Here is an 8,803-nt window from a genome sequence, read left to right as displayed (position 1 = left end):
CCAAGGTCCATCTAGTCAAGGCTATGGTTTTTCCAGTGGTCATGTATGGATGTGAGAGTTGGACTGTGAAGAAGGCTGAGCGCTGAAGAATTGATGCTTTTGAACTGTGGTGTTGGAGAAGACTCTTGAGAGTCCCTTGGACTGCAAGGAGATCCAACCAGTCCATTCTGAAGGAGATCAGCCCTGGGATTTCTTTGGAAGGAATGATGCTAAAGCTGAAACTCCAGTACTTTGGCCACCTCATGTGAAGAGTTGACTCACTGAAAAGATTCTGATGCTGGGAGGGATTGGGGGCAGGAGGAGAAGGGGACGACAGAGGATGAGACGCCTGGATGGCATCACCGACTTGATGGACGTGAGTTTGAGTGAACTCTGGGAGTTGGTGATGGACAGGGAGGCCTGATGTGCTGCAATTCATGGGGTTGCAAAGAGTCGGACACGACTGAGCGACTGAACTGAACTGAACTCCGGACTATTCTTGTGCCTTTTGGACTAAATATAATGCGAGTTTGTTCTGCTCAATAGTTCATATTCTAATACTTATGTGCAGGTTTAAGTTTAAATTTCTAGGGTCTCACGCCTCCGGATTCACCAAAAAGGTAACGCTCGAGTAAACAAGTGGGGCGTTCTAGCTACTGGTGCAACTGCGCCCCCTGCCGGCACTGGGCCGGCAAGCCGGCCTCATCAGGCGGCCTCTCCCGCTTCCCCCAGCACAGCGCAAACTTTAGCCCTTCCCCTCTTTTGCAGCTTTCCAACCAAGCCAAACTGGCTTAGCGCTGCCCGGAGCTAAGCACAAGTGCACTTAGCGCTGAGCATCTAAGGTAAATCAAAGCCTCGCAGCCTTAAAGTATCTCACGGTCTATCGGGGCACACCCGAAGCAGCCCATTAGAATGCAGCTGCAGCCAGCCTCCTGCCCCATACGATCGCAACCACAAGTGGCACGCCAGAGCCTGAACCAAACAGCATAGTACAATGCCCTTTTGTTGGAAAGGAGGACTATGACTCACCCCATCATTTTCTGTGTGCGCAGAAACCACGGCCTGCACAGGAGCGACCAGGCCAATCGGTCGGTGCTTCGCTGAAGCCCCAGGTTACCTGGAAGCTGTCCCATAGCGAGCTCTCTAGGGTGGGCGCCAGAGGGACTGCACAGAAAACTCACGATTAAGGTTAACAGGGGCCAGGAGGAGATCTATGCATTCGGATATTAAATTAATAAGTAACAAGTGCATTAAAAATATGTGACCAAGACTTCTGATGCATTAATAACAAGATGCTAGCTTAGCTTCCCAACTAGACTTTGTTGGATTTTTTAAAAACAGAATTTTATCTGTTTGTGTTTTTCAAACTAGGCCAAGAGGCCTCCTCAATTTCTAAAACACAAAAATTCTTTCTGTTCCTCTTCTAAAACCAAATCAGACTCTGGACACACCCAGGAGCTCACTGTGTCTTTTAGTTAACTCTCTGTCGCCTTTCACTTGAGAGAAAGTTCTGCCGGTAACAAAACCTGCTATACTAGCCAAGAGGGAAAAGGACTTGAAGGAAGAGGAAGAACACGTTTTTAATAATTGTTCTCAAATCATATGAGGATAAAAAGTAAAAGAAGTCGAGAAATATGCCACTCCATGCAGGAGTCACTCTGGACAAGTGTTTCCAAGCTATGGCCTATAGGTCAGCCATCATGGCAACCAAAGGAGAATGTAATTACAAATGAGGACCTGTGAGGAGTGTCTAAGACAGTTCCCACAAAGGGTACAGTGGAGAAAAAAAATCTGTGCAAACGAAGAAAGGCAACACTGGAAACTCATGAGAGCAGAGAAGAAGAAAAAGGTGAGAAGGGAGAGAGAATGAGGTGGGAAGCAGAGAGAAGGTGTGAGTGTGGGTAGCCACGGGCAGGGTGCATCAGGGTGAACATCTCACATTTATAATTTAATGTAAGTAATGCGTGGCTTTGTAAAACAGCAGGCAAGAAAAGAAGAACTTCAGTGTTCTCATACACATAGAGTAAATACGTGAAAATGCAGACAGTGCAGAAGAGTATAATGTAGAAGTGAAAGTCTCTCCCCCACCAACAAACAGCTGTTAATGGTGGAGCAGAGGTGCAAGGGGTGGGGACAGGCAGGAGGCCAGGCAGCCCTAAGACAGCAGCTAGAGGCCAGCTCTGGACATTGTGGTTTAAACCGAAGGTTTTCAGCTAATGGCTTCACAGGAAGCCCTTACACAGGATTCCCCCACCCCTAAAAATCCTCGCCTATTTCTCAGCAAATGTGAGAACTGTGGCCAAAAACAACAGCCACCTCCCTATTTGATTTAATCAGAAAAAAACCAAACACAACACCTCTATTTTTATGCATGCCTGAAATGTTAAGAATGTACCTGTAGCAAATTTGAACAGAGAGCATTAAGCTTTGTTATGTACTTAAACTGAGAGAAGGTGTGTATGCCGCTAAGTCACTTCAGTCATGTCCAACTCTGTGCGACCCCATAGACGGCGGCCCACCAGGCTTCCCCGTCCCTGGGATTCTCCAGGCAAGAAAAATGGAGTGGGCTGCCATTTCCTTCTCCAATGCATGAAAGGGAAAAGTGAAAGTGAAGTCGCTCAGTCGTGTCCGACTCTTCGCGACCCCATGGACTGCAGCCTACCAGGCTCCTCCGTCCATGGGATTTTCCAGGCAAGAGTACTGGAGTGGGGTGCCATTGCCTTCTCCAGAAGGTGTGTATGACAAATATACAAATGTCACTCTCAGGACCTGGGTCAGGTGGTGTGTGGTAGTAAAAGCTGACCAATTATGTCATATTTATATCTCTGTCCTCTGTCCTAGTTCATAGGAGGTGACAGTGGGAATGAAGATGAGGCTGGAGAGGAGGAGGTGGTGGAGCCATGTCTTATGCCTGGTGATAAATGAAAATGCTGAATTTCCACAGGTATGTTAGGATTTCACACATCCCATAGAGAGGTTAAGATAGCATTTTCTCATATAGTGTTAACATAAAATAGTTAATCCTGAAGAACAATTAACATATTACCTATTAAACAATAATAATGCTATTTATGTAATAAATCATGAATAATAGATATTTATCAGAAACAGTCTCCTTTATACAGTTATAAATGAGTTCTAGTTGTTATTTTAATAATAATCCTTTATATAATAATTCTTTATGAATTATTAAAGTACCAGTTTGACCTTTACCTGGAATATCTAGCAAAGTTAGGACTTGAATAGTCCTCACTGTATTGTACATACTGTATCTCTATATAGTTTCTGGGGCTTCCCCGATGGCTCCCCCAATTGTAGGCGGATGGTAAAGAATCTTCTACAGTGCAGGAGACATAGGAGACACGAGTTAGATAAGAAGATCCCCTGGCGGAGGAAATGGCATCCCACTCCTGTGTTCCTTGCCTGAGTAATCCCACGGACAGAGGAACCTGGTGGGCTACAGTCAATGGAGTCACAGAGAGTCAGGCTCAACTGAACACATGGCACATAGTTTGTTAGTTGGTTGATTTATAACCTGCTTTGTTGAACAGGAGATTTAAGATTGCCCAGTGCCTTTCACATCAGACATGCTAAATAGTCTCCAACTGCACGCTGTTAGGCTGTATAGAACTATATATATCACCAATGCAATGAACACTAACTTGGGCAAACTCCGGGAGATGGTGAGGAACAGGGAAGCCTGGCACGCTGCAGTCCATGGGGTTGCAAAGAGTCGGACATGACTGGGTGACTGAACAACCACAAGTATATACAAAAAATATATGCCAATTAGAGTGATCATAATGTTAGATGACTATATTTGAATACTATTAAATACTAAAACACATGGTAACTGAAATGGTTTCTCTCTCTCTATCACACACACACACACACACACACACACACACACATTGTTTTTAACCCCATAGCTTTTCTGAACAAAAACAGAAGAAAAATGCAGAAAATATAAAGCCAAGCTGGAGTAGGTCCTATGCAGTGAGCTCTTTGGGGTCCCTAGCAGAGACATACATCCCAGTCTGTTCACAGTCATCCAGAGTAAGACAGCTCAACAGGGACGTGAAGACTTGAGAAGATTTAGTCTTCTCAGCGTCGTCCTTTCAAAGAGCTATCATCAGACTCCTTTTGATTCTAAAGAGAAAAGGATAATAACACTGTTCTTCTTAGGGAGCTAATTCTCTCTGACTGAAGTAGTCAAACCACATAGCTCTTTCTGTTTATTTACAGTGTTGTAATTGTATAACAGGATAGAAGTACCAATGCATTCAATAGATAGAATACTCTTTATTTAAAATAGGGAAGGATTTCCTAGAGGAAGCATAAAATTAAGAATGTTATGATAATTTTGTAAACTATCCAGGTGTAATTACCATCCAATAAAAATAAAATATTTCATAATACTCTTAGTTTTCACTAGATATTGGTTTATAAGTCATGGTTCTATTGTTTACCTTGTCACAATAAAGTCCTTAAAACCAATATTCTTTATTTGTTGATATGTACTAAGTGGAAATCTTTATAATCCTGGGATTTTATGTGCAAAAAGCTGCCCAGGTAGGCCCCAGCTCCGGGTGTGCAGTACGTACAGGCTGCAGGAGCATCCTTGTGATCCAGGGGCCTAGGTTGGCTGGACCTTTCTCAAGGGACCCAGAAATAACACAGCTAAAAGTGGAGAAACAGAAGCTAAGATCTCAGCTGATATGGGCCTTGCATGAGGTCAGAGGACAAGTAGTCATCAGTAAGAGAACAGTAGTGATTAGAACTGGAAGTTGAGAAAAAGAACAAGGCTTTATGAGGGCTAAATCAGCTAAAACAGTTCAAAACTAAGGCTCTGAAGGACAAAGAGTGTAAGAATATTCCCCATCCCCTGTTTTTAGTCACTGGTTTAGGGGATGATTTAGGGGGTTCCCAGGTGGTGCTAGTGGTGAAGAACCTGCCTGCCAATGCAGGAGACATGAGAGATTCGAGTTCAATTCCTGGGTCGGAAATATCCCTGGAGAAGGGCAGGGCAACCCACTCCAGTATTCTTGCCGGGAGAATCCCACGGACAGAGAAGCCTGAGGGGCTAGAGTCCATAGGGTTGCAAAGAGTAAGACATGACTAAAGTGACTTAGTGCACATGCAAGCATTACTGATTTAAATTTACACTGAGAAATTCATGGCCACAAGCAACCAAAATGATGGTGATGATGGTGGTGGCGGCATGATTGGTGTATTTTCTCCCTGTGTTCCAGACGTGTGATGCAACAGCTCTTCATCAAGAGTTGGTTGCTTGTCCGGTTTGATTGAGAAATCACTGTCACAAGCATCAGAAAAACTCAAATAGTGCATTCTCTCCACGGCCTACATGGGAAGTAGAAGGTAGCCCGATGCACAAGGAATCCAGTGGCATAAGATGATGACAGTTTAAGGGTCCACCTCTCTGTTGGAGTATCTTACTCCCCTACAGCATCTGCTTTAGAGCTGGATTTGCCACTGGGACCAGAAATGCTGGCTGTTAGTCCTTTGGGATCTAAAGCTGAAAAAGGGAGAATCAAGGGGACTAGGAATTGTTTCTGCATTCTAGGGAATGTGGAAGATTTTGCAGTTTCTTTTTTGTAAATTGGAGATCCGACACCACCACCACCATCACCCGGCCCTCCCCCCTCCCCCCACCAAAAACAAAAACAGAAACTCCTAGGCTCTAGGAGTGGAGTCTTGTAGCACTCAATGGATAATGTGGTCCTGTCAGTTTTAGCCTCAGCCAGAGATGAAGGAACTAGCATTTCTGATAGAATTAAGAGATCGAAGATACTGTTTACTGAAAATAAGCCATGGATGGAGGATTCAGGGAAACAGGGACAAAACTGTATCCTCTACCTAACAGGGCCGGGTTCACAGAAGGTGAAGATAAGCATTTGAAAACGAATAAACAAATAGATAAACCAGAAAATCAAAATACAGGTAACTAATTTTAAGTAATAAAAACCCTGAGAGATCAGAATCCAGGAAATTAGATTCCGTCTAAAAGGCTATCGAGCCCGGAAATCAGAATACAGGTCTAATCATTACAGTGGCTTCTTTTGTGTTTCCTGCTGAACTAGGATGGCATGAAATTTATAGATTTTTTTCCCCAAAACATTTTATTATGAAAATTCACAAATTTACAGCAAAGTTGAGAGAATTTTATAGTGAATACTGTGTAATTACCACCTGGATTCTACCATTAATATTTTACTATACATGGGTTTTTTCAGTTCAGTTCAGTCACTGAGTCATGTCTGACTTCTACCCCAGGGACTACAGCACACAGGCCTCCCTGTCCATCACCAACTCCCGGAGTTTACTCAAACTCATGTCCATTGAGTCGGTGATGCCATCCAGCCATCTAATCCTCTGTCGTCCTCTTCTGCCTCCAGTTTTTCCCAGCATCAGGGTCTTTTCAGTTCAGTCAGTTCTTCGCGTCAGGTGGCCAAAGTATTGGAATTTCAGCTTCAGCATCAGTCCTTCCAATGAATATTCAGGACTGAATTCCTTTAGCATGGACTGGTTGGATCTCCTTGCAGTCCAAGAGACTCTCAAGAGTCATCTCCAACACCACAGTTCAAAAGCATCAATTCTTCAGTGCTCAGCTTTCTTCATAGTCCAACTCTCACATGACTACTGGAAAAACCATAACTTGGACTAGATGGACCTTTGTTAGCAAAGTAATGTCTCTGCTTTTCAATATGCTGTCTAGGTTGGTCATAACTTTCCTTCCAAGGAGCAAGCGTCTTTTCATTTCATGGCTGCAGTCACCATCTGCAGTGATTTTGGAGCCCAAAAAATAAAGTCTGTCATTGTTTCCACTGTTTCCCTATGTATTTGCCATGAAGTGATGGGACCAGATGCCATGATCTTAGTTTTCTGAATGTTAAGTTTTAAGCCAACTTTTTCACTCTCCTCTTTCACTTTCATCAAGAGGCTCTTTAGGTCTTCTTCACTTTTAAAATTTTTATTCATTCATTTATGTATTTTTGGTTGTGCTGGATCTTCATTGCTGTGCACAGGCTTTTCTCTAGTTGTTGAAAGTGCTCTCTAGTTGAGGTGCTTGGGCTTCTCACTGCAGTGGCTTCCCTTGTTGCAGGGCTTGGGCTCTAGGGCTTGGGCTTAGTAGTTGTGGTGCACTGTTTACTTGCCCCTTGGCATGTGGAATCTTCTCAGACCAGGGATTGAACTATGTCCCTCACGTTCACAGACAGATTCTTAACCACTGGACCACCAGGGAAGTCCTGCATGCGGTTTGCATGCATGCTAAGTCACTATAGTTGTGTCCAACTCTGTGCAACCCTAAGGACTGTAGCCCACCAGGCTCCTCTGTCCATGAGATTTCCCAGGCAAGAATACTGGAGTGGGCTGCCATTTCCTTCTCCAGAGGATCTTCCTGACTCAGGGATCAAACCCGTGTTTCTTTATATCTCCTGCATTGGCAGGTGGGTTCTTTACCACTAGTGCCACCTGGGAAGCCCAATATAATCTCTGCTGCTGCTGCTGCTGCTAAGTCATGGCAGTCGTGTCCGACTCTGTGCGACCCCATAGACGGCAGCCCACCAGGCTTCCCGTCCCTGGGATTCTCCAGGCAAGAACACTAGAGTGGGTTGCCATTTCCTTCTCCAATGCATGAAAGGGAAAAGTGAAAGTGAAGTTGCTCAGTCGTGTCTGACTCTACGTGACCCCATGGACTGCAGCCTACCAGGCTTCTCCGTCCATGGGATTTTCCAGGCATGAGTGCTGGAGTGGGGTGCCATTGCCTTCTCCGAATATAATCTCTATATACCCTCAAATGCTGAAAGATAACACTGGAAGAACACCTGCTTTAGAAGCAAATAGTCCTAATATCTGGTTCTAGCACTTACTAGTTATGCTTTTGCTTAAGTTACTTAATCTTTCTGAACCTCCATTTCCAGATCTTATAAATGCAGATCATAATTTTTACAGTGATGTTATGAGGCTTAAAAACAGATGAGAAACATTGGTGTCTTGGTGATTAGTATTAACTCACATCCAATTGCATTAACCAGAATAGTTTACATTTTTTATTTTCATGTGAATTTCTTAGATGAACATCATATATGCATATGTATAGTAAATATATTCATATATGAAAAATCTTAGTTGGCTATTATTTCAAAATGGCTAATATATAAAAGATATGGTAATATTCAGTTGATTATTTGAAGTTGTGTTCCTAACTTTGCTCACAAATAAAATACCCATTGTGCCAATATGCCTTTCTAGTGAAGCAAAAAAACCATCACGTACATTTTACAGGAAATATTGATAAAGTTAGCAAATTATATAATATTTCTAATATTTAAAGGAATGTTGTTATAAAGCCATCATACTCTGATTGGAATTAGAATAAATCTTCTAATTAAAAGGACAAAAGTCTTGTTGTCCTTTATAGAATGGCACAATCACAAAATGTGATTGTTTGAGCCACATAATGTTGGAGAAGAATTTATTTCTTTATCATTGCTTATTTCATTAAGCAATGATACAGTTTTGATATAAACCATTAAGGTAGTAAGAGATGTCAAAAATCACCTTTGTGATGAATTATAGTAAATATATTATAAGCAATATAGTCAATATATTATGGCAATATATTATTATTACATAATAATATGTACATAATTACATAATGTATGTATAATAATATACACATAAAATATGTATATATGTACACAATATACATCTATCACATAATTATTACATATATTACATATATAATACAATTATATATGTAATTATATAATAAATACAATTATTACATATATTACATAAT

The 8,803-nt window shown here is 42.1% G+C and overlaps 1 long non-coding RNA gene across 1 annotated transcript; it reads left to right on the top strand.

The window, feature by feature from the left end:
* Window positions 1-323: 323 nt before the first annotated feature.
* Window positions 324-8,584, top strand: LOC109566730 (uncharacterized). Its single transcript, XR_011569715.1, has 3 exons — window positions 324-1,828; window positions 2,821-2,923; window positions 6,396-8,584. It is a non-coding gene; the product is annotated as an uncharacterized lncRNA (long non-coding RNA).
* The last annotated feature ends 219 nt before the right edge of the window (window positions 8,585-8,803 follow it).

Source organism: Bos indicus, chromosome 12 (assembly GCF_029378745.1).
Source record: "Bos indicus isolate NIAB-ARS_2022 breed Sahiwal x Tharparkar chromosome 12, NIAB-ARS_B.indTharparkar_mat_pri_1.0, whole genome shotgun sequence".
Classification (NCBI taxonomy): Eukaryota; Metazoa; Chordata; class Mammalia; order Artiodactyla; family Bovidae; genus Bos; species Bos indicus.
The sequence above is the reverse complement of the archived record's forward strand: the minus strand, read 5'-3'. Positions and strand labels throughout refer to the sequence as shown.